Source organism: Haemaphysalis longicornis, unplaced genomic scaffold (genome assembly GCF_048455015.1).
Source record: "Haemaphysalis longicornis isolate Haplotype H1 unplaced genomic scaffold, Haemaphysalis longicornis Haplotype H1 scaffold_11, whole genome shotgun sequence".
NCBI lineage: Eukaryota > Metazoa > Arthropoda > Arachnida > Ixodida > Ixodidae > Haemaphysalis > Haemaphysalis longicornis.
Window position 1 is genome coordinate 54,731,998 of NW_027526214.1, and position 26,565 is coordinate 54,758,562.

The following is a 26,565-nucleotide window of genomic DNA, read 5'->3' on the forward strand; positions in this document are numbered from 1 at the left end:
TACCTTCTTAAAAAACAGATCTCAAAGAGACAAACCTGCATCAAGAGCAAACAAATTAGCCACTGAGCAGTTCCTGCTGTCATACTTGTCAAGTATGAACAAGTTCCAGGTGTCGCACCTTTTAAACATATTACGAAATGCAAAAAGTTTGACACATCGAGTGTGGGCTTTCCCTGTTGCGCAGTGGAGCACTCCTGCAGCCTTATTGCTTCACTAAATTCGCACCTATTGAAGGGCAAAGTCGTTTTATATCTCCTGCAAGCTACAGAAAATGACATCTCGTTCGGCCAGCTTGCACTACACTCACGCTTCCAGGAGCAACAGACCATTGCTACATTGGTGCTCATTCATTTGCCCTGTTGTTCCATAGAGCGTGATAGTGTTCAATTGTCTGGAGGGGAAAGTACGCGAACGGGTACGAAGTTTTTGGTACGTGAAAGAAAAAAAAGGCCTGAATTGCATTGACTGTGCAATATCAACAACGGAGCGTTAAAGCGTGCCTGCATGCACCGGTCACCATTATTTCTTTTTTTGGTTCAGTTCCGTTTCGGGTTCAGCATGCTCCAAAAATAACGGTTCAGGCTGGGGTTCAGTTCCGGCAAAACAACCCGTTCAGTCCTGTTTTCGGTTTGGTTCGGTTCCGGTTCGACACCCTGAATATATTTGACCAAAGATAGCGGTGTTTTGTTAAAATTACGTCCAGGATGTTATCTTAGGTTCGCAACGTAGAGTGGGCTGAGTGAATATTTGAAACAATGAGAAAGGAAGGCAGGTGTCGAGGGAAGCGCTACCCTCGGATTCCGCTGCAGCTCCTCGATATATGAATATAAAAGAAAGGGAATAGCAATAGAATCTTTTCTAAGTGCAAGAAGTGCACCCCCACCACGCTCATTTTTACGGTCACAGCGGTATAGAATAAGTAACAAGGATTGAATCATCAGGAACACGGTCATTAGCCATGTTTTAGTGAGTGCGATGACAGACGAAGAACATGAATCGATTAGTGAGGAGAGAGACACACTTTCGGGCCGCACACGTCTCATATAGGTAAGCAAGAAACTAGTGGTCTTGTCCGGATTACGTCGTGCACGTTGGAATAAAGACAGATTAGCTTAACGATATGGCGAATGGCTGCTGAGCGTCAGTGGCTGTCGCTATTACACGGGTTCGCCATGGGCTCTAAAGAGCATACAGCGCAAGCGGCCTCCGTGTCCCAATAATAAGTGTCGCTGGTATTAAGAAGCTTGTGTGTAAGTTAAAGCGCACAGGATCACCCTCTTTCTTCACAGTTTTTTTAAAACTCCCCTTGACTCGCCGGCTATCGCGAAACCCTCTGAGTAGTCGCGAGAGATGCTGAATGTTTTTTTTTCTTAAAGCCGTTGCCTATCAGCGATTGAACTTCCTTTTCGTTGTACAGCTTGGCTATGAAAGGTCATGGTTTTTCAGAAGAAAAGCGGCCTATATGGTGAGCCGTGGCTATGTTGAACACTATTATGTCAAGTTTGTAGTGTAAAATTTACGAATGAGACGCCAAGAGACATCCCACGCTTCCGATTACTCGGTGTGGCTAACCCCGTAGAAAAGTAATGTACACCAGCGTGAGCGTTTTTCCAGGTCGTCAAATTTTCTTGCATTTTGGACATGTTAGGTTCGAAGGAGGCGGTACGACCAGGTGTTGCTGTCACCTTGCGTTTGTATTCAAGTCCATGAACACGTTTTGGTGGAGTCTCAAAATAGTTATGCAGTGTAATATAAATCTACAGGATATCAATAACGCCTTCAAGAAGTCTAGTGTTACTGGTCTAAAGCTTGTGTACAGCATTAAACACAGTTGCTAACTTTGACTCTTGAAGCTTTGTCTTCGTACGAGGATTCAGCTACATATAATCCCCGAGCAGGAAAAGACGCCCCATGTGCAGTGAATCCGCGTGGAAACGCTTCAAAACATGAGGGGGCCACGACACCGCTAGCAGCCAGACACCATTGTCCCGACAGAAACTGCAATCAGAGAAACGGACGCGAAAGTACATGATGGGTGAATCAGCAGGCTGAGGAAACAACTTTTATTGTCAGATAGAGCGCGTTAAACGCCCGATGGGGTGGCTCCCTCTTCACGGGTTCTATATTAAGCTTCCAGGGCCGCCTGACCCCTATGGATCAGTCGGAGCTTGTTTTCCAGGGCGGGGATGGATAGCAAGATCTCCCATCGCTCGTCAACAGTGAAGGTAGTAGGGAATTTATTTATGGGTATAAGTTTGGGGCGGTCTTTGGAGAAATTGCAATGTCTTATGACGTGCTGAACGGTGCCTTGTGCATTGCACTGAGGGCATCTGATCTTTTATATTTTAAGATACAGTTTATTTTGGAAGCTGGGGTGGGGAAAGGAGCCTGCCTGGATTTGCCTGTATATCGCTTGTTCTGTTCTAGTCGAGGGATGGGGGGTGGGAATGTCTTCCTACCGTCGCTGTAATATTTTACTATAACGTGCATAGCTGGGCAAAGCTGGATGCCACTCACTCACACTCACTCAAAAAAATATATTTATACTAAAACAGTCACTCGCACTCACGCTCGGCCCTCCGCCTTCACCACTCGATCACACTCACACTCACGCTCGCCCCTCCGCTCTAAGTACTCGCACTCACTCGCACTCACGCTCTCCACTCGTCCCCACCACTCGTACTCACTCGCGTTCACGATCGCCCCTCCGCCCTCACCACTCGCACTCACTCATGCTCACGCTCACCACTCGTCTCCACCGCTCACACTCAGTCGCACACACGCTCACACCTCCGCTCTCACTACTCGCACTCACTCGCGCTCACACTCGGCGCTCGTCCCAAACACTCACACTCACTCGCGCTCACGCTCACCACTCCTCTCTTACCATTCGCACTCACTCGCGCTCACGCTCACCACTCTTCGTCACCACTCACACTCACTCGCGCTCACGCTCACCATTCGTCGTCACCACTCGTACTCACTCGCGCTCACGCTCACCACTCCACCCTCACCACTCGCACTCACTCGCGCTCACGCTCTCCATTCGTCGTCACCACTCGTACTGACTCGCATTCACGCTTAACACTCTACCCACAACACTCGCACTCACTCGCACTCACGCTCATCCCTCGTCCCCATCACTCACACTCCCTCGCGCTCACGCTCACTATTCCTCGTCACCACTCGTACTCACTCGCGTTCACGCTCAACACTCCGCCCTCACCACTCGCACTCACTCGCGCTCAGGCTCACCACTCGTAGTCACCACTCGCACTCACTCGCGGTCACCACTCCACCCTCACCACTCGCACTCACTAATGCTCACGCTCACGACTCGCATTTCCTAATTACACTCCCTCGCACTCGAACTCACCCCTCGCAATGGCCACTCACACACACTCGTACTCTCCACTCGCTTCCTCCAATCACACGCACTCGCCACTCCCATAGCCCGCTTACGCTCACTCACGACCACTCTCAACTGCCACTAATTCGCATTACAACTCGCTTTGTTACTTTGCAGAACGGGAAGTTATTTTAACTTCGCTTTGTTTATAAACCACATGAATCGTTACATTTTGTAGAGACCTTAAATGTGGCCATGTTGACACCGACACCACAATTATGTCGTTACATGAAGCGAAAAGGAAATTCGGTGTTTTAAGAGCTTCACATTGGCTATGGGGCGTGCCCCATAACAATCGTCAACTCCAAAAAACTTGATTCAACTGACAAAAAATCAAACGGTTCTCTTAAGAGAATTAAAACTCGAAGCTTTCACAAGTGCAAACTGAGTCAAATCGTCAGTTTAAAATCCAAACGGATTCACCAGTGTCGAAATGGCGCAATCGGATAACGTCGGCTATATATCGCAGGGGACCCAAGCGCTATTCGCACCATTGGAAGGGTTTTTTCTTGATGCGCTTGATCTGCCTTCGCTTATCATCATCATTGCTTTTTGAAACCCACTATAAAGCTCTCTTTCCTGCGGTGCTTTTTACTCAGAGGCCGACGCCACCTGTGAGGGATGGAATGCTTCATTTCAAAAATGGCGAACCTTGCACTAGGTCATGTAAGGCTTGAACCACATTGAGGTGGGTGATTTCTTTCTATGAAAGCATTGATTGGCCAACTAACACGCATTGCATTAGGTTGGAAATTATTTATTTACATGTTGCCAGAATGCAATCTGTGAGCTGTTTTCAAGATGTGCGATTTAGGACTCTTCGGAGCCCCCAAAGGTAGTCGTGCGTACTAAGATTAGGTCTGAAGCCGGTTTGCGATGGATGAAACCAACCTGTGCGCTCGAAATGGAACTGAAGTCGGTTGTTACTTAATCTCTCGATGACCTTGCACGTGATCGGAGTTAGTTTAATAGGTCGCAGATTTTCGGGTTTTTGCGGGCGTCTTTACTAGGCTTCGTGATGGGATGAATGATGGTCGTCTTCACGTGCTCGTGGACTTTTCCCGTTTCCCCTGATTCATTGACAACACTCAGAAGGGCTTCATGACCGTGCATTGGCAGATTGCGGAGATCTTGCCAAGTGATTTTATCATGGTTCTGAGCGGATGTAGATTTGCCTTGAGCGAGCGCAACGTGAAGTTTTACAAGGGTAAAAGGAGTGTTGAGTTCGTCTAGAGGGTGTTGTATGTCTATGTCGGGAAGATATTTTAGTGTCGTTTTATCCTTCGTAGAATGCGGAAAGAGAGTCTTGATAATAGTTTCTTCTACGTCGTAATAGTCAGACTGCAGTCTCAGTTCGTCAATGATAGGAAGCTTTGTTTCACCACAAAGGTTGCGAAAGATGCCCCATCATAAGTGAGAAAGGCCTCTCTCTCTAGCCGGAGCCGATGGCAAAGATTTTGCCAGTGTTCACTTTGTAATGTCTTTTGGCAATCGTTGATTTTCTTGTATAGTCGTTTCAGTTTAATGAAATCAGGGTGACGTATGCCACGTTCTTGATACTACCTGGTGGGACATTGAGCCGTTCGGAGCAATCTCCTGCCAGTACGAGCATCGGAGATGTTATGTATGAACTCAAGGAGGGCCTGTCTGGAGTTGATTTGAAAGGAGGTTCGAAAGCGATTTCAGTTTCTTACGGTATAGGCCTCCTGCGCTGGAGTTTTGGCGACATGCATAGTTGCCGAAGCCTCTGGGTTGTACAAAAGCAGACGACCCTCGCTGCCCTCCATGTGTATTCAATAACAAGCCAGAGTGAAAGTTGGCTGTGCTTAGTTTAATCGCTTTGTGGCGCGTTTAAATGACTGCATAATGTATAAAATACCCCTTAAACTAGTTGCAGAAGCTAAAATATAATATCCGCTAACACAAGCCGATATATCGGATTTTTTCAGCGAGCTGTCGCGGTCGTCGCGGCGTGGGACAGTATATAGCCAGGTCGGGTAGTCTAACTTCCTGATGACCATTGCCGTTCTTTCTCCTTGCGTGCGGTGGACAAAGGAAATTTCACGAGTAGCATAAACAGGGAACGCTGCTGGTAACTGCGAAAGGTTGCTTCGGCGGGAGCATGCAAGCTAACGCAAGAATTGCGCAGCCGATTCAGCTAAAACTGCTGGCCTGGCACCACCTTGAAAACGAGAGGAAATTTTGTTTTTATTTTCGCAAAATATATGATTCTTGCGTAACGTTTTACGCCGTACGATTTACGAATGGCAGAGTACATGTATACTAGCGAGTAGGTGAGGCAATACTGTAAAATAAATAAATTAAGCGCTACTAAAGGACGCAAAACAAGCACCAAATCGCACGCCCGCTGCCTGCAAAGATGTGTACTTCTATATCTGCCTAACATAACAGCCGCATACACGGCTTGCATCCTGGAATATTTACATACGATCATCACTGACCCTGTTGGTTATCTTCTAGTGCAGGGGTCGTCGATAACAATCTGAACGCCGACACGCCAGTTTTGTCCTCAAATGGAGTTAGGCAGCGAGACAAGAACAGAGAATTGGTCGCTTCTAGTAGAGTTGTCCCCCATCTTCACACTTTACCGGATTATTGTAAAATATTATTAGGAATTCGCTATTTCTTTTTTTTTGCGTTCAAAGACCCCCTCTCCCTCCCACCCGATTTGCCGTCCAGCCCTCCGCCGTGTCGGCTAGCATGCAACTCGGCCCTGCAATTCAAAACGTTGCTGACCGTTATTCTGGCCGATTAACTGCGACCTGGGAATATATATTGCAAGAGGGTAATTAGGTAACGTGAGAGCAAACAAGAAAAGAGAGCGGCCCCTCAGTTCGCCCGACCACCTTAACACTCTAACAAATCGAGGAGTGCCGGGCACTCTGTATAGGAGTAAAAACGTTTGTCCCATATTTCACTCCCTTTGGAAGCATTCGCCTACTCTTCCGAGGAGTAGCGCGGGGCGGCCAAACGAGAGGCGAAACATTTCTCGTGGAATTTACTTGCTGCTTTCGAAGCGGAGTACTTGAACCCTGTGTGGGGATTGCAATGCCATCTCCAAGCCAACCTTCCGTCACTCCCTTTAGGCATGAATAAGCTCTATTGGCTGCGGCAATCCCTGATACTGCAGACGGGTACTACTACCCTCTCTTGGAAAGCATCTCGTTACGCCTCAAGAGCTTTCTGCTATTCCCCGCGAGGCAGCGTCTTTTCGCTCCACCTTCTACTAGCCCCAACCCCCCCCCCCTTTGCTTCGTTACAAGCAAACAAAACAGGAAAAGCTAGTTTGAAACATGGAAAAGAAAGAAAACAAGCTCAGACTTTATTTTTCAAAAAATACCAAAACAATCGGTACATTCTGCAATTGCACGAAAAAAGCAATTTATCTCGAATAAAATATCACAGCATATAACCGGTTCCTACTCCACATGCATACGGGAGAAGTAGCGCCTATTTAGGATACATCCAAGAAAAATTCACGAATGAAAAGGCAGGAAAGCAATTGAAAACACTGAAATACAAACATTACATTGGGACTACAAAATTGATAATAACTTCCCCAAATAAAAAGGTACAGGCATTAGCACGAAAAGCGACTGCAGAAATACAGTAGTGGGAGAATAGTTAATAATTTTAACGTAAAACAAAATGGCCTTAGTACATCAGTGAGTTCAGTGAGTGCTTCACATAGACTGGAGAGCCAGCTCTTATTTAGGACACAAAAAAAATTAAAAATAAATTTTGCGCAACACAAATCTGGTACTAAAACAGTTCAGCGTGAATTACTATATACGCATTACAATGTGCCATCAACACAAGATACAAAGCAACTGACACGGTAACTTTGCAACGGATATATGTTGGTGGGACATTGGGAAACCGCAGGTAACATTCCCACTGGGTTTTTTAGGTGGGTGGTCCTCAAATGAGGATTCGCTAGTAAGATTTAAATAAGGCATAACTTGGTATTAAAAACAAACACGTTCGAGCTGACTGCTCCATAATGTTGGTGGTGGCCTCTGATAGCACGCATGCAGTACCACGTGCAGCGTACAACTTATCGGGTGCATCAGGCCACCGCTGACGAGGTGTTGCCTTCAGAACAGTAGCGACCATGGCACCGTGCTTGAGCCGAAGTAACGTCTACAGAAGCAAGAAGGTGCGCTCGCCTTTGAAGCGGTAATACACACTGAACCGCCAAAACCCAGACAGCAGCAATGGGAACCCATCGACGATATCCAAAGATGTGAGGAGAAGTGTCGTGAATGCGACGGCCACTTCTGCTAACGCCTCGGAGATCTCTCTCTCTCTCTCTCAAACAAAAAAAATCTTCGGGCAAGTAGCGTCTTCTTGTGGTTCCTACATAGGCAGAAAGAGGGGACAGCAAAGATAATTTCTACAATGAAAAAAAATTAACGAGTTTGACAACGTTAAATGAATTTTATTGGGTGATAGATTATTTTTTGCGCCGAGACCACGCACTGAACCCGTATTTGAATGCAATACTGCTTGGCGCAGTCACCAGTCTAGATGCGAATGTGTGGTGACCTTTGATGCAGCCACGCTCATTGTTCCACTTGGCCAATGTCATGTCACACAGCGGGCCCTACAGCTGTCTGCCTACGCACTGCGCCCCAAACCCATTAGTGCTTACGTGTCTGTAGCTTCCATTGTTAACCCCGCTATCATTCCCAGTATAAAAACATTGCACAAAATTCAAGGAAAGATAACTCTTTTTGTAAGGTTATAATCCCTGATTAATTTGGATTGGATTTTGCCCGCAGCCGACTGCAACGTACGGCCCTTTATACGTTTATAAGTCCAGCGCGGAAAAGTTGCTAATGGGTCATGTAGCTACTGCTTTCTTCCTCCTCGAGTACGCTTCGTTGCATGCACGCTGCAGATCGCAACAGTTGATGAGAACCAATAGGCTCGTTATTGAACGATCAGAATGCTCGAACATTGAACCACATGCAGCGACGGCTACAACCGACGCGAAAAAATTAATGTATTGGGTACAACAAACAGCGTGGCCGACAGCGACAAACGAAAAAAAGTAATGCATTGCTGCCAATGCCCTTCGTCATCGTTGCTGCCGCTCGCTGGTGGGCTGCTTCTGTCCGCGAATAAGCCGGCGACGGCGACGGCCCGTCGCCTGCAGCAGTCGCCGCCGTCAGCGGCCTGTGTAAAACATTTTCTCTTGTCTGTATCGCCCACAATACCTGTTTGCCGTACACACTAAGTGAGGTTTCTTGCGTCGGTCACCGCCTCAAACGCATGTAGTTACCCCTTAACAGTCCCACTTCTGTCCACCCTGCCCCCAATCTAAACGGGAAAAACCTGTCTGCACAGCATTTCAGTCTGCTGCTGTACGCGCGGCGGTCACTAAAATTATTGTAATTTTAGTGACTGCCACGCTCGAAACGCGCTCCTATAAGTCAACCTAGTGTACGCAATTCTTTGGAGCCGCGCAGATAGCCACAGCTACTGCACGGCAGCCACTCTAACCCTAGCCGCCGAGCTAAGAGTACAGGGTAGCGCTGCGGCTACTCGCGCGATCGTGCTTCTTACCTGCGAAAACATTCGGCAAGGATACCAACATTTCACAAATCAAAGGGATTGAAACGCTCAAGAATCGACGCTGTTTGCACAGGGGTACAAAAGCCGGCCTTCAAATTTAGGCAACGGTGAAAATCAGTCACGGAAACGTTAGGACTAACCGCTTCTGCGGACTGAAGTTAAAGAGCAGCTCTGCTTCGTTAAATACACATACGAGGGTAACTAATGGCTTACCTCTACTTCCCGCCAGCATTTCTTCGTCCGGTAGATAAATCGAAGTCGTCATAGCTGCGGAAGATCCCAAGCACAAGGCGCGAAGCCTGCGACGGCCGCGAATACAGTCCGGCCATAGCACGCGCAACGCTACACAGTGCACATAGTTCCGGAATCGGCCGCAGCGCTGCCGCCGCTGTGATGTTCGTCCGAAAGAAAAACTTATTCCATGCGCACACACACACACGCACACACGCACGCACGAATGAACAAATATACGACTTGCTCGCGTGTTCATGATGTCGCGCTGACGCACAGGCGTGCAGCAGTTAGCCAACACGCGTCGTACTGTGTCGAAGCAAGTATGAATATAAGGGCAGGTCCAACTTCCCATACTGCACGAAGCGTCTGCTTGAAAGCCCACTTCGTTCGTTGCCCATTGACAACACGGTCTGGCGCGGTCAGTAAGTCTCCCGTACGGTCTTGGCGGGTTCATCACCTGTGTAGGTTTTTGCAGAACACGCCCACTTCGCCACTCGCTGAAGGTGCCTTTCTCACGCTTGCTCGGGCGTTTCGCGTTACCTGACCCGCCGGATGTGTGACGCGTTACGCATCTTTGCTTAATAAAGGCGCTTGAGTTCCAGCAACCGATCGGTGTGTACGCTTTTATCGTCGCTAGTCAGCCCCTAGGCGGCACAGAAAGTGTGCCCCAAGACCGGCCCGTCTATGGCCGCTTTATGGCATGTCCGGCCAGCATCCAGGTTCTGGCAGCCACTGATCATACGTTGAACGGCCAAGATTCGGCAACCAGCGGTTCGGTATTTTTCTGTCCACCCGTGTCCGGACGCACAACGGCAGCTAACCGGCTGCCAGATATTCAGTTCTCTTACTGCTGCCGATGTTGAGAAAGAGAACGGCCGAAGTACTGCCTTGGGGCATCCGTTTTTTCTTCGGGAAGCGGTAATCGCCCGAAGCACGGCAAGCGACCGGCCACAGAATATGCGTATTCTTGCGGCGGACACCGTCTGGAGCGCGGCTGCCGTGCATTCGTTGTTTCAACGGTGAACTGCGCGTCCGGCAGTAGAATATAAGTTTTCTTCGGGCAACCAGTGTTATGAAGCATACCGGCCGACGTCCCGCCCCAGAATATACGTTTTTCATTCGGTTAGCTGTCCTCGGCTGAATTACGGCAAGCGAATGGCCACAGAATATTTGGCAACCGGTATTCAAGAGGAGACCGGCCTACGTAAGGTATCGGGTTATACGCCATTTTTTCGGCAAACGGCATACAGCCGTACAACGGCACGTGCCCGGGCGCCGATAATTTATACACGGACGTGTTTGGAAGGAGACCGACCGGTTTTTTTCTGGGAGGAGAAAAAGCCGTTAGGGAGCCGAACGACGGGGACGCGTTTTTCATCCGCTCCGTGTTTTTACGTTTTAAATGAACGAACATCGTTTGTCAAACAGTAATGAGTGTTCTCGGTGAACGGGAAAGGTGCAAGGACTCACTGGACATTAGCAGGGAACCTTTTAGGCCATCGAAATGTCACTTATTGCCGCAAGAAGACTGTACCACACCGACGGGTGAGCTAAGCCTCGCCAGTCATCACCGCTACCACGCCTCCACCGCCGGCTTCGTCAACGCATCAGCTCGAGGCTATTCGCCCCCTGAAGAAATGGAGAGCTTTGGAAACATCGATCCGGCAGAGATGTCCGGTCCGAGTTGGAGATGGTTCACCAAAATAACTGGCCTTCAAGGGCGTCGAGCAAGCGGCCACCACGCAGCAGCTAAACCGCCACCATGTCAAGGACTCCCCACGAAAGAAAGGCAAGGGCGAGCAAAAGCGCAAGTTATTCTGCTTACAATTAAACTGGGACAAGCATTGTTGCACTATGTTGCTGGTGATAAACGAAGAAGAGGCTCACTCGTGCATTGGTAGGATCACCTTCATGCCCTGCAATATGTTACCTCATGGGATTTTACGACTGCCTATTTAGAAAAAAAAAAATTATTTTAAAGTTACGAAAACAAGAGAGCCTTGTCACTGACAAAGCCTAGCTGTTAATTTAGTTCCGATGTTGGAATGTGAGCTTAGCTACTCTTGGGATATGACTCATTTGGTTAAACATAATTGTCATCATCCTAGCAAAGACGGATTTTGTCAGGATTTTCTTGCTCAACGCAGATTGTTGAGTTCACGCACGCTTTGGCTCTTGCAATAGATAAGCATAAAGTGGTTGACTGTATATTCTTGGACTGAAAAAATCAAACGATGGTGTTCCATATCACCTTCTGCATAGTACATTTCATCTTATGAACTGAATGAATCGGTTTTTGCATTGTTATTACTATTGGCACTATAGCTTTCTTCAAAAGTACTGTGTAGTTTACCGGACTATAGCGAATGAACGTGATTCCATATACCTGCAGCTGTATTCGAATTTAATAACATCCTGGTGTGCTGATTCAGAAAAGTTTTTGGATGTTAAACAGTGTGTTAACGGCGACTTTACAAGAAAATCTTCATTCCAATTGAATACGTATACCGTAAATTATGCTGCTGTGACAAGGGCCGAGGAATATAAGTACCTAGGAGTTTATTTAGGGAGTGGTTAGAGGTTAAATAGGCTGGTTAACACCATAAAAGTTACGGCTGCTTATATTTTTGGCTTTCTGAGACGAAATTTCAGTGAACCTCATCTAACTAAAAAGAAGAACCCTATTTCACTCATGTGCGCTCAATATTGGAGTACGCATGTGTTTTCGTGGATCCCTACACCAAAGAGCTGGTTGATACGCTCGAAAACATACAGAATATGTCAGTGCGATTCGTATTAGGTAATTGGCACGCTCAACTTAGCATGAGAGAAAGTAAAAGTAAACTGAAATGTCAGGACGTGAAAGATCACAGACGAAACAACAGGTTGAATTTTTTCGTAATATCTATCATTCGAAAACTGGAGTAGACGGGGAGAAGTATGTCCAAGCGCCATTCTACATATCGCAAAATGGGACCGCTAGCTTAAAGCAAATTATTAACTTTCCTTTAAAGGTGACGCCTTGAGGGATTCATTTTATTTTACAGCAATACTGCAGTGTAATTATCTTCCACGTATGATTGCATTACCTGTTTATATTGACGATTTTCAGCGGGCTTTGTAGAATTATTTTGTTATTTTGTCACATACTTAATGCTTAGATGTATGTATCTCCCTTCTGTAATGCATGCAGGCATCAAATAAAGAAATAAATGACGAAACTTCCAGAGGCGCAAGTTTGCCTCCGACGGGTTGAGAACCCTACGCATTCAACCTTGACCAATAAAATATTTATTGCCCTATTCGTTGCAGCATGCAAGGTTTCCTGTATGTATGCGAATATTGCTATGGTATTGGATTGAAACAAATTATGTAACTCTAATTTTACGCCTTTCCTTGCGTGAACACAGAGGGATACAACTGCACCAACCTGAAGCAGGGCGTCATTCGCAACGCGTCTAGATTTTTTTGAACGTAGTATGACATAAGAAGAAAACTAAGGTCTTTTGGACTATTAAGTGGTGTGGACGTATACTCATAAAAACAACATTAAAATAGATTGCAAATGAAAATACCTCTTCGCTCCTTCTTAGGATCAGCCCTGCGCAAGATCATCAGAAAAGTTGATCGAGTAGAAAATGTCTTTGCAAAAAAAAAATGGGCAAAAACTCGACAAACTTTTTTGTGAAGGAGTTAAATTAAATGCTCCTGAGTGTTTTGTTGAGAACCAAAACGCTTCGTAAAGTCATTCACGCCGGATTTATATACATCAAAATTCGTCAAGCTACTGTTATAAAAATATTTTATGTAGACATAGCATGAAAGTGTTCCGGAATATTGCCCTAAAAGAAATTGGCTAAAAGCGGGGCAATTTATCTCTCCGAAATTCAACCCACTAAAGTAGGTGCCCTCCGTCCCCCCTCCTCTTTCCGCGTTTATTACAGGAAGCCGCCCCAAAGAGGATATCAGGACCTGGACAACACACCTATTTAAGTTCTACAAAGAACTGAATATTTTCTATGTTCTAATTTGTGAGCACTGTTTAATAAATAAATTTTGCTGTCAACTCAGGCTGGTAATTAGGCAAGGCTGCGCCGAAAGCTTGACGGCTGGTGGTTGCGCGCGAGCTCACTTTGATGTGGCTGCATTGGACCGAAAATGCTGGGTTTGTGCTGCTTCTGCACTGTGCGAATGAGTCATCTGCTTGCGCGACATGCAGTGACCGGCCACAGTAGAGTTAACGTACTGTGGCTGAACTCCAATGCCCGTAGCACGGCCGTATTTCAGGTAGGTTTAGTCCGACTGGAGTCCGACGGCCGCATCTCGGCTGTTCTCCGGCAGCCGTACTTCGGCCGTACACGGGTATCTTTGGAATGGCCGGAGCCCTACGGCTGAAATGTGGCCGTATGACCGTAAGCCGGTTCACTGGCTGACGGACACTGGCCGTTGGACAGCCATGGGAGTACGGCCGTATACGGCCAAAAGGCCCACATTTGGACATGGGCCGAACATGGCTGCCGGAAAACGGCCGGACAGAAAATCACCGGCCAAAGTACGCCGGCCTGTTTTAGGCCGAACAGTCCTGTGCTGCCTGGGCCGACGAGACAGTTATCATCGTAGACGGTGTATTTGAGATGCCCTCGCCGTGATATCGCCTGTTCCTCACACTCCGATCATGCATACGGGCCCCATATTGCTGGTAATACCAGTCATGTAGCCGGATATCTTTTATTTAACCTAATAAAGATCTATCGTGTGTACATGCCTATCACGGCCACACTTGCCACGGTTGTTGGGTCGGGTTGGTGTTGCGCTTGCGGCTTGAGCAATCAGAAGAGCGCGGACTTCACTTCTTGCAGCACCATTTTCCTCAATCGATCTCAGATTTACAATCCGTTTTTTTTAGCTCTACTAGGCGTGGGACAAGCGTACGTCTATGAAACTCTTCCAAAGCGGCCGTCTGCAGCGGCCCGTAGATTTGTTTCTTCGGTTTGCCGCCCTCCGCCACTGAACGCTGCGAGCAATCGTTACGTGAATTCATATTGTTGCACGTTTAGAATGCGCGGCCGAAGTAATCACACGCTTTTTACACAACTGGTTTATATAATAGCTTCCTATGTAAATAAAACATCGCTGATGAGTTGGTGTGCGTAGATGGCAGAAGTGCATCTCCATGCTTACTCCCGCACTGGACAAGAATGAAATTGCAATATTACTCTTCTTACTGGAGATGGAAGACGATGCACAGGTATAATCTTCACTGGTGCGGGAGCAGAACTGGGGCTGCACTCCGGCGCGCACGAGAAGAACACACGGTCAGTTTTGCTCTCCTCCTCAAGGGGAGCGAACATTGCATCCAGCTCCCCGCAGCTTTCGAAGGGAGACCGCCAACGCTTACAAGAGTACAATGACTGTTGGACTTTTCAACTACTCCCCCGATTTCTTAGAGAGTAGTACCCGGAAGTACTTCCCGGAAACAGCTTGCGCAGCGCCTCCTGGGCAGCGCAGGAGGCCTATACGTATGTTTCGGGGGAAGCCTTTTACTGTTGAGATGAAGGAGAATGGGGAAATGGTAACTACCCTAAGTGGAGTCTTGAGTGTGCCATTGCTTGATTATACCAGATGTAGATATACTGAGGTACGGTGTGGTGTCCCGCTGTGAAGTGCGAAGCACAACTTTGGTCGTTACAAATGGTTCATTTCTTAGCTGGAGGGAGCTGATTTCGAGGGCTTGTTCTAAGCGTTTTTCTCGTAGATCGGAGTGAGACTATCCCTATAGGCTACTTTTTGTATTTAAGTCTCCTTAAATAATTATTGGACCACAAAACTTCAGCGAAAAGAGGTTAGTTATCCAGTCGTGGGTGTCTGTGGTTTTAGAATCGCATTGTGGCCTGTAGTAAACGGAGACGACAAGCATGGGTTTGCCCCCCGGAGGTTGGATTCGAACGACGATAACCTCCCAATTACAGTTTCTAGCGGCATCCCACCCATGTTGAACGGCCTGGCAAGACTTATGAACCAGTACCACAGCTTGTCCAATGGTGGTTTTTGGTTTTGCCGGATCTTTGGAAGCATGAGCAATTTTCGGGTCCAAAAAGGTAGTGTTGTCAGGAATGTTATCCGGTCCCCTAGTTTCTTGTAAGAGCAAAGCAGGAGGCCGCGTCATAGATATCTGATACTGAAGCAGAGGTCCATTTTGGGTGATGCTGCGGCAATTCCATTGTATGATCAAGCGACTGGCAATGGGAAGCGACGGAAGCGTCATTTAGCGGGTCTGCATCCTCTAGCAATAACAACCTCCGGGTCGACCATTTGGAGCAATTGGCGCATTTGTTCGGCTATCTGCTGCAAGTCATTTTTTAGGCAGTTAAACTGTCCCTGTAATTCACTGATGCCATTAAAAGCTTTCTGTCATTCTTTTGAATTCTCGAATTTGATTTCGGCATCACGTTGGGCGTTCATCTGCTCCGTTATTGGTAGTGAGCAGGCGTCTGAAGACTGCGGTTGAAAAGCCTTGTTAGTTTTTGTACGTGACCTGCTCCGTCGTTGAGACTCCTGGTGAGGGACTGGGGAGACTGGCCGTTTCGTATCGTTGGATTTGCGGATTCTGCTCCCGCTGACTCTTTTCACTGACTCTTCTCCTGCCTTCAAGTGGCCTTAGATTTTCCTACAGGCGTACCAGTCAGCCAAGCGTCGCATGTACACTTGTGCAGCGCTTGTGTGGAGGTACCTTTACTCAGAAATAGATACAGTGTACAAAGAAAGTTAAAAGAAAGGCACATTCTTTCATTCACAAACGTGTCCTGTCTTCGTCTCAACCGAGTCAACGAATTCGCTACTGAGCACGAGCTCGCGGGTCGCGACGATGCGGCGGCCGCTGTTCTGATGGAGGCGAAAAGCAAAAACGCCCGTGTGTACTAGATTTCGGCGCACATTAAAGATCCCCAGGTGATCAAAATTAATCCTGAGCCCTCCACTAAGGCGCGCCTCATCGCGTGCGTTGCGTCAGCGCGTTAAACCCTACAATCAATCAATGAATGAGCGAACGAATTGCGACGACCCGTCGGCAGCCGACGGACTAAACGCTGGTTCGACTTACTCTGCAGGAAGGTCGGCGAGCCGTGCACTAGCTCACTCAATCCAAGTCATCTCCTCCAGACGCACACGAAAATACCACAGAAAACGGACGAGGATGCAAGAAGTAGGACGCATTTTCGAATTGATTTTTCTACTAAATAAATTCGCGTAACGCAATCAGAGTGGTCGAAACATGGCCTATGGACTCCGGACTTCAATTTGCGCTAGTAATCCCGCAATGTTTACAAATCAATTCAGTGTACCAGGTCCCCAGGTGGTCAAAATTAATCCGGAGTCCTCCACTACGGCGCGCCTCATCGGCTGTGTTGCGTCGGCGAGTTAAACCCTACAATCAATCAATCATTCAGGGGTAGGGGTGGGGGTTCTGATGGCGTGCATGGTAGCGAATTATCCTGCCCCGCGGGCTGCAGCTTGCCGACGAGCAGGTTGCCGAGAAGATAATGAGCACATTCAGCATGTAAATATTGGGGCCGCGCACATTGTTTCAGGCTATTTTATGTTATGAGAATATTTCCACTTCTTGCATGCCCGCAGAAGTACGTCAGTCTTGGATGACTAGAAAAAGTGGCAACAAGAAGTGTCCTTATTAATCGCGGCTGCTTGTTCTCCTCGTGGAGTTTTGAACTCCGAAATGGCGACCGGCCATACAACATTTCGTCCGTGCCGGCGGTATGCAACCATGGCGCCGCATTTGTGTATTACCATATTGAAAGAATCAACACGCCACCTATTGCCACGCGCGCGTTAGTTTACGTAAGATATTCCAGAAAAACGAACGCCGATTTTACCACGCAGATGCAAAAGACATGACACCACGTACCTGGTTGAATACATTTTATTTGAGGCACGCAGCCGTACCACCAACATTTCTTGTGCTTCATAACTGATTATCCCGCTCCTGCTGGAATTAAAGCTGGAGCCGTGAACATTCAAAGTAAGTTAAATTTCAAGTGTCTTGACAATTATTTTCATTTGTTGCTAGTTTATGAATTCCACCAAGAAGTCTTCAAGTTCTCAAAAACGTCCGTGCTCAGGTACGGTGAAGCATTTACAATAAATATGGTCCTAAACGACACAGAACGCGCCAACCGATGATGAAGTTCCCTTCCTGGACAAGTCATGTGTTTGTGTGACGTAACGTTTGGGGGCCGTCTGTTCGTAGTTTTGGTTTTTGATCTGACAATTTTGATTGAATAAGGTGTTGGTCTAACAAACCTTCAGTTAATAAACAGCGCTTGTGTCTTTTCTACTCTTCATGTCCTGTTTTCGGTAGGTGGCTCTGACCATAATGAGGGTGCAGCTTATTTATTTTCTTCGAAATGAATTTCAAAAACATTGTTTCCAGTGTGTCGTGTTGGCGGACATAAGGCGTAGGCGAACCGCTGGGCGCAGGCGCGAGTATGTTTGTGGCAGGCAGCGCACTATGAAACCGCTTTTTATTTCCGATCGACGGCTAGAACGGAGGGGTGTGGCCGTACAGAAATCCGAGGAGGAAGTATTGGCTAGCACAGTATGAGCGAGCTCTTGCATGCGCCGTTGTGCTTCTCTAACCGCCAACAGGCGCTAGTGGGGCGGTCACCCCGACCTTTTCACCTCCACAGAGGACAGGCGACTGGCGCGTTTACAGCAAGCCCGGGTAAACAACTGTCGGGAAAGCTCCTCGTGAGGCTTCGAAAATTATTTGTTATTAGCGACTGTTCATGTGACCCAGAGCTTCTTACTAGTCGGGGCGAGTTTCGCTGGTGCCACGATGCCTTCGCGGATTTTGCACAAGCTGTATAGAACAGAGCGAACACGGGTTTTTTTCGGCGGCATACGTCGTGTTGGCGATCGGAGGCGGCGATGCGGCGGTGGCGGTAGCGACCTGCACTTTCTCGTTTCTGCCGCGCAACAGATTGACGCGCCGTCCGGGCGCCTGGTTGTAGCTTACGAGGGCTCTCGTACTTAAGTAGGCTTCCGAACAAATACCGCCAACATCAGCCAAAATACCGCCAACAACATCTCTTTTCGTATGGAGGGGGGCGGGGGCGCACAATTTATCGTGTAGGACTGCGCACTGTGCTGACCTGCAGACCTTCGACGACCGTCGACAGAGTCCCGGGCAAAGGCGTCCGTGTGTCTAGACAGGGGGGAAAGTACTGCAAAGGATTTTGGGGGGAGGAAGGAAGGAGGGAGAGAGGAGGCGAGGATACACGGCGCGCCAGCCAGCCCGTATGCGCGAACAAGCGCTGTTTCAAATATGCGTCGGGGTCGCGACTACGAGAAAAGGAAAACAAAAAAGGCAAAGGGTGGGGAGAAAGCAGGCGCTGGCTTGTAGGCCCCGCAGAGGTAAAACAAAGAAAACTTCGTAGAGCGAAAGAGGTGGTGGGAACCCCAACGACAGATACCAACAGCACAACGGCCTAGAAGCGCGGTTACGCGAAGAATGGAAAACTTAGGACATAATTGCAGTATGCGCGTTGCTCAGAAATGTACCGTGCTTTTGATCAGTTGAGCCATGTTAAAAATACTCCTTCACTGTTAAATTGGACGTTGTAAAGAAATTATAGTACAGCATGACATCGTTATAACAAAAGCGTGTAGGAAGCTGCCAGATAATTCTAAGCGTGCAGCTGTGGCAAATATGCAAAACAAGAAAATGTTAGTTGACTTTGCACGGTGCTTGGGATTAAATAAACATTTAAAATTCTAATATATGTTCAGTAGAAAGATCTTAAGAAAATAAATAGCAACTATGCGGCCGCTGCAAATATTTTACTTTCTCAATGTGTCTTTTTTATGCTGTCCGTTTCTTTACCGAATTCAACAACTTATTTTTTACCTCTTAAGCAACCATTCCTTTACCGTCTGGTATTCCTTAAGAAAACGTGTAGTTAATAGTTGAAGTTTTATCTGTGCCATAACTGAATTTGCTTGTGTGGTATCTTTTTTTCTTCTTCATCCATACTGTACGTGTTTGAAATTGAACGGTTTGGTTGATATTTTGCTTTACACTGTCATTTTACTACCAACTATTTTTGCATTAACAATATAATTTGCCATTAGGTTTTACATTTATTTGCATTTTTAAAAATAAATCCTTTCGTTTTTGAGCGAAGCTTTCTTTGCCTGGCTGATGGAGACCGTTTTCGAAAACGCACTGCAAGAAAGCCAACTTTTTGACGATGATGATGGTAGCGGGTGAAGTGAAAGGAGTTTGAACCCCAGCGATCAAAATTGAAACCCCCAACGATCAAAATGCACGCCTCAAAAGCTTCGCCTTTCAACCTTATTTGTCTTTAGACAAATGGCATTTGAGTTTTACAACAGCGAATGCTGTTTAAGCTGGTGGTTGGGCCGGCGATCCTGCGCAGAAAAACCTCGCCTAGCGAGGACGTCATCGCGCGCGCCGACACCACTCGACGTTGTAGAACGCTCTGTCCCAGCCTGCCAGTCATGGAGAACTTTCAGCGGCAAGTTCGGAAATCCATGTGAGATGCAAAAGTCTGGTCTGTAATGAAGGGAGAGATGGTGCAATAGAAGAAGCGCGCCACTCCCAAAAACGAGCAAGCGCGCCGCGAAAGCCGCTACGCCGCTACTCGAGAACGGAGGAGACGACTTTGATACAATCCCGAATATCGCGCCGGTGAAGCAGCAGCGAAACGTCCGATCCGGAGTTACGAGCTCACATGCATTGTACATACATTACGACCGAGTGTTCATTGCTCTTTTGGGGCTAACCACGACACCACGCAGAGAGCTTGACCGTGTCTCGAAGCATAACCAAGCAAAAAACTTGGACGAGCCTCCAACCATAACGGCGGATAAACTTAACCGAACCGAGAATAGGTCGGGTGGGGCCGCCAGTTTCGCTGTTTGTCCACTCTTCGCGCAACTACAGTGCGAAGCTGGTCCATTTTTTGTTAATATTCTGCATTAAGCTGTTAGCGTAACTTGAGCGGGTTTTCGCATGTTACTACCGTTATGTAGAAATACCCTTTCACAAGGGAATTTATTGAATTGTAAAAAAATAAAAAGTAAATAAAAGTCGCGGGTTTTGTGAGCAATAACTATGCGTTCCTGATAAGTTTGTGTGTGCATATACAGTAATCCCTTGTTATAAGAAACTGAGCGGGACGGCGAAAAATTTCGTTATAAGCGGTATTTTGATATAACCGACCACTCGAGAAAACTAAACTCGTTGAGCTTTATTTGCGCCATAACTGCGAGGAATCAAAGCACAATGTATTCTCTGAAACACAACTTTATTCCGGTGCAAGGAAGGCAGTGAGCTTTGGCTGTTTCATGTTCTTGCTGGTCGCGAGCAACCCCTTCTCCAATGTTATCAAAGAGTGGATTGCGTCCGCACGCCTCGGAGACTGCAGAGCGAAGGAAGAGGAAAAGGCTGTGGCCGTTTTTACGGGGCGGCGGGGGCGTCAAGGAACGCTACGAGAGTTTCGCGCTGGAAAGCGCCGCAAATTCCACAGCTGGAATCTGAAGTTGTGCTTGTTGAGCTCAAAAAACGATTACCCGCTCATTTTGAGTACACAGCACAATCATGAAAACTGACCGGTTTTAGGGGCTCTGCATGATTACTGGGCCAATTTGCTCCCGGGGTGTGCAGCTGTGAAGTTTGCAAGACGAGTTTTTGGGCACCCCGCTCTGGCCGATACTTCCAATTCTATATTGCCGGTATTCAATAGCGAGGCGCGCACGCAGGCAACCATGTGAATGCGCAGTCATTGGTTACGTCGGGATCCGCGAGATTGCGGTACTCGTCCGTGTCCGTCCGAAGTGCATGATATGGGTTAGACATTCCAACCGACTGGGTTGGACTTTCCAACCGAACGCAAATTATTGACTCGACTCAAATGTGAGTGCGATAAATAACAACTCTGTTGGCCCCACCGATGAGAATCTGGTTGAAACGGACCAGACGACGGACCCCGGTGATATGTTTGTGGCGCTTTGGCCATGTCCGTGGCCATTTCAGTGTTGCCAAATGAAAAAATTTACAGCTGAACTTTTCAATCGATACCGACTATATGCTTGGAGTGTTAGTGTTCGCGCACCGTCGCGTCTACGCGATAGACCAATGTCTAGGAACAAAATTCCATCACCCTAACACGCATATCGACCATTTGTCTTAAATCGGATGGCGCAAAACGAGTATGACGGGCTCAAGAGTATCGCCGGGGAAACATCAGCTTGTCAACTCGCCATATTCACCGCCTGACTCGCCGCTGGGCATCACTGCCCGGTGACGCCTCCGCACCCCACTTCCTTCTAAGCGGCTCCAGCCCTTCGTGCGCTTCGAGTAATGCGGCCTAAAATGCATGCGTTTGGGTAGGGACCAGAAGAAATTTCGAATAAAGTGATATTTCGAGTAAAGCGATTTCGTTATAACGAGAAATTACAGTATATGTGCGCGCGCTTATGTTTTGTCCGCGTGGTTTTACCTCTTTCCTGTGGACTTCCTCTGAACAATCAGAGTAGTCGTGAATGATAAAGATGTTAATTACATTCGTAGAGGGCCAAGACAGCCTTAATTTACGTCACCGGTGTAGCAGCTCACATGGTTTGTGTAGGTATTTCGTCGATAAAAGCTGCCTCTTCTGTCCCGTCTTATCTGGCGTGGTGAGCATTAGGCTTTTATTTTATTTTTCTTATTTTGATTGTGTCGACGTCCTTTAGGTTCCCCCATTTTCACAAGTATCAATGCATTGATTTTTTTATGAGCGGCATTTGCCTTTTTGTCTGTCTACGGAACGAGTTTTCTGGGCATAGAATGCATACCTATTTGAGCTAGAATTTAACTTTATCATTAATGGGGTCATGCGTTTTCTTAGGTCTCTATACGGTTATTATATCCACCTGTCTTATTACGCCACTTTCAAAGAGGAAAACATCGCTTTTGGCCAATGAAAATAACAAATTCTCGCAAATGTTTCGCAAGCCATCAATCAAAGCTTTTCAGGACTTATGTAACCTAGTTCGTTCACGCTCTATAAAACAAATGAAACACTGCAAATTCTGACAGTGGTAGCAAACATAAAAAAATGATTCGTTCGGAAGGAAAACTCAGTAAAGCCGCTGCCATCTTTCAAAGCACTGGCTAGCATGTGCGAATAATCCTATCGCTTAGCGCGCTATCCGCGGCACTCAATTTTCCCAATCAATTCGTTCCAGACAGCCCTCCAAACAGTTTATTCCAAAAACCAATCCAAGTTGGAAGAGGGCTCACAGCGGGGATGTCCAGTAAAACTGGTAAAACACCGCCACGAAAGGATAGAAAGATGGGAGCAAGGTGTAGCAAGGCGGGCTTTGCCTTGAGCACCATTGTTTGACCGCTGGGCAGAAGAGGCGGAGCAGGCAGGCGGCGCCATCGTGTCGCGGCGACGTCATGATGGCGACGATGGGGGCGAGCTGCTGGGTAACCGTCACCCTCTCCCTTCCCCCACATTTTCCCATCCGCAAGCGGCGCCAGCCTGCCTCACAGGAGCACAGCTTGATCCTCAACTACGCCGTCACGTGTTCATTTGGAAAGTTTCCGCGAAATAAGGGGAAGGACGGGATGGAGGAACGGATTCACTAACATGCCTAAAAAAGCTACGCTTGAGAGTACTGACACTTCGTGCACCAGGAAGCGTCGGGGGCCATTTTGTGTCTGTCTGCCCTGCTGCCGCCTCTCCCAACGAAACCGCTGATGGTTGTGACGGGCAGAGTGCGACCGGGCGCTGTAGCGTTCGCGCGGTAGAGTAAAAGAGAAAGGAGAGGCGCCCAGAAACAAAATGGATGCGCCAATGTGTAAATAAATATCACGTGGTGCCGACCGACCAATGAAAATGCTGGCGGCACACAACAATCAGAGAAAAGAGTGACGCTACTATAAAAACCTTTATTTAGTATCGTTAGAATTAACCGGGCAGTCGGCACCATAGCACCGCACATTGCGCCAGTGCACCCGCCACTCGCGAGTGGCGATCGGGGTCACAACTTGCGAGTAGTGAGTGCACTCGCACTCGTGAGTGGGGAGTGGTGCTCACCGCGAGTGGAACTTGCACTCGTGAGTGGTGAGCGGGGCTCGCTGCGAGTGGCACTCGAATTCGCGAGTGAGGAGTGGCGCTCGCCGCGAGTGGCACTCGCACTCGTGAGTGGTGAGCGGGGCTCACTGCGAGTTGAACTCGCACTCGCGAGTGGCGAGAGGCGCTCGCCGCGAGTGGTGAGCGGGGCTCGCCGCGAGTGGAAATCGCACTCGCGCGTGGGGAGTGGCGCTCGCCGCTAGTAGAACTCGCACTGGCCAGTGGCCCTCGCCGCGAGTGGCACCCGCACTCGCGAGTGGTGAGTGGCGCTCGCCGCGAATGGAACTCGCACTCGGTAGATCAGAGTGGTGTTCGCCGCGAGTGGCACTCGCACTCGCGAGTGGGGCTCACCGCGACTGGCAATCGCACTCGTGAGTGGTGAGCGGGGCTCGCCGCGAGTGGCACTCGCACTCACGCGCTGGGTGATGTCGTCGGCATACAATGCATGTCCCAGGCCATGAATGGACTCGATAAGCTTGGGCAACAGTGGAGAGCAATGTTGAACAGGATTGGGGAGAGAACTGAACCTTGCGGCATTCCTCTATCCCCCCAAAAAATCGGTTGGTATGTCTTCTCTCCTATTCTGATCAATGCCGTTCGGTTGCTAACAAAGTCTCAGGTATAGTGGTACGCTCTTACTCCGAAACCCTTGTTATAGGTTGCGGAGGACAATTTCATGCATGAGGTGGTCAAAGGCGCCTTTGACATCAAGCGCTATTATCGCTCGCGGCGCCGTCTTCGTTGCCCGCTTGATTATTAGCTCGTTAAATGGTACGAGAAAATCTTGGGGGCCTAGGTGTTGCCTGAAGCCACACATTGTCTCCAGTATGTGGTCGGTGGCATCCAGATTTCGCTGTAACCTCTTGAGTACCTTACGTTCCATGACCTTCCCCATGCAGGACGTGAGGGATATCGGTCGCATGTTGTCTATGTGAGGTGTCTTCCTAGGCTTGGGTATGAAGCGGTTTTTTCTGCCTCTTATCATTGAGTTGTGAGTTTTCCAGTCTCCCGGACCTTGTTAGTGTACTCGAGCAGCTCTCTGCGACCCTTGTCCTAGAGGTTGTGGGGTAAACGGTAGGTAATGATATCGGGTCCTGGCGCGCTGCCCTTATTGGTCTCGGAGATTGCCGCTACCAATCGGGGTCGGTAAATGGTTTGTCTAGTGCCATAGTCCTGAGGCATGATGTCGAACTTCTCAGTTTTCAGGTACTTGGCCTTCAGGTCGTTGATGAGTTCATCGACACTGCCAGTTTAGTTGTTGAGGGTGCGCGTGAGGCTTCGATTAGTGGTGCTTTTGCTGCTGAGAGGGTCGATCAGGTCACGGAGGAGAGGCCACGTCTTCCTGGTAGACAGGGTGCCCTGCATACCGTCACGCATGCTCAGCCAGTTCTCTTTGTACAGCTGGGTCGCGCATTCAGCAGCTTACTTGTTGAGTTCATGGATGCGCCTGCGGAGTTTCCTGTTGTGTCGTTGTTTCTTCCAACGTCCGGTGATGCTATGTCGTGCTTCCTAGAAGTGGGGGCAAGCCTTGCCTCCACAAAGGGTGTCGGTAGTGTGGTCGCTATTTTCTGGGTTTATTCGCCACCATCTCCATTTGCTCCTTGGCGCATTCCCCATAAAGTCTGGTGCTGTTCATGTTCTCATCTTCGTCGGCTGCTTGCCTTTGTCGAAGCTTGTCTCAGTCTGTTAGCTTGGCTGTTCCAATTCTTGCACTGAACATGGGCCCCCTGATCGTGATGTCTAGTATTTCGAGGTCCGAACCCATGTTTACCACCGTGTTCTGCCACGACACGTCCAAGGTTCTACTCAGCAGGGTAAGGTCTGGAGTGGTGTCTTTGGACGTACGTGTGCCCAAGCAAGTAGGAGTGTCTGGTTTGTTGAGGAGGGCTAGGTTGTGGTAATCCATGAGGTTCCCAAGCATCCTGCCTCTTTTTGAGCAGAATTTGTAGCCCCATAATGACTGAGACGCATTGAAATCTCCTAATATCAATAAAGGCAGGCTGCCCATCTCTCTTTTTGTCGAGTAACGTGCCCTCTATATCTAGGTCCTTATTACAGGGCGGGGAGAATGCGTTGAGTATAAAGATGTTGTCCTTGCTTCCTGTTCTTGTGCTTTAGATTTCCGAGAGAACATGTTCACACCCTCTCTTGCCGGTCATGTGTTGCGTCACAGCTACGCTGCTTTAAACGAGGATAGCTATGCTTTTTTCATTGGGATCCGAGTATGGGATGTACCACGGGAGTGTCGGCAACGAGTTCGTTTCTTGTACTGCAAGGATATCCGGTTTGTCTTCCGCATTACATATGCACTGCTGCAATTCCCCTATTTTATCCTTTATTCCTCGATAGTTATATTGGACCCCTGTCTTTGTATCTCCCTTCCTGTTCATACGACTGTCCGCGTCTTGGCTCAGGTTGGTGGTCGTGAGACTACTTCCAATGCATGGTTTTCCATACGGCGCTCCCTTTTTCGCTTTCTGATTGGTTACAATCAACTGGTTGACATTTGCCTCGAGCGTGTCGAACTTGGCCATCCTGGACGTTATCAAGCCGAGATGGCTGGTAAGCTGTGGGATCATTGCTGTGGGGGCTTGAATGGGCTTGGCCCACGCCGGCTCCTCCGATGGACGCGATTCAATTTTCTCTGCCTCCATAGCTGTCACAGGGGGCCCTGGGTGAGCATCCCTATTGGGAGTTTTGCGTTTTGTGTCATCCTGGCTGCTTTTCGATTTTTTTGACGCCTCCATGCGCGCAAGAAGCTCGCTGATTTGCTGATTCTGCCTAACTATAATCGCGCTTGGAATTGCGTGCATTCCTCACAATTTTTCTTAGGGGTACTGGGAAGCAGAGGGAAATCTTTGTTGCTAAAAGCGATAGGAGATCTATAGGATAGGAGATCTATAAGGAAAGGAGATCTATAAGCGATAGGAGAAAAGCGGCAGCACCAGCATAAAAGACGAAGGGAAGGGATGGCGCAGCGACCCATAAACAGCCGCACAGAGCCAGCAACCCCATGTAAAGGATATGAGGAGCGAGTGACTTGGCATTGAATCAGCGCTGCCGGATCCACAAACTAACCGAAATCTGTACCAATACAACCAAATACCGAGTATACGGTGTTTATTGAAACAAATAGGCAAATGGTATTTAAAATTTTTCGCA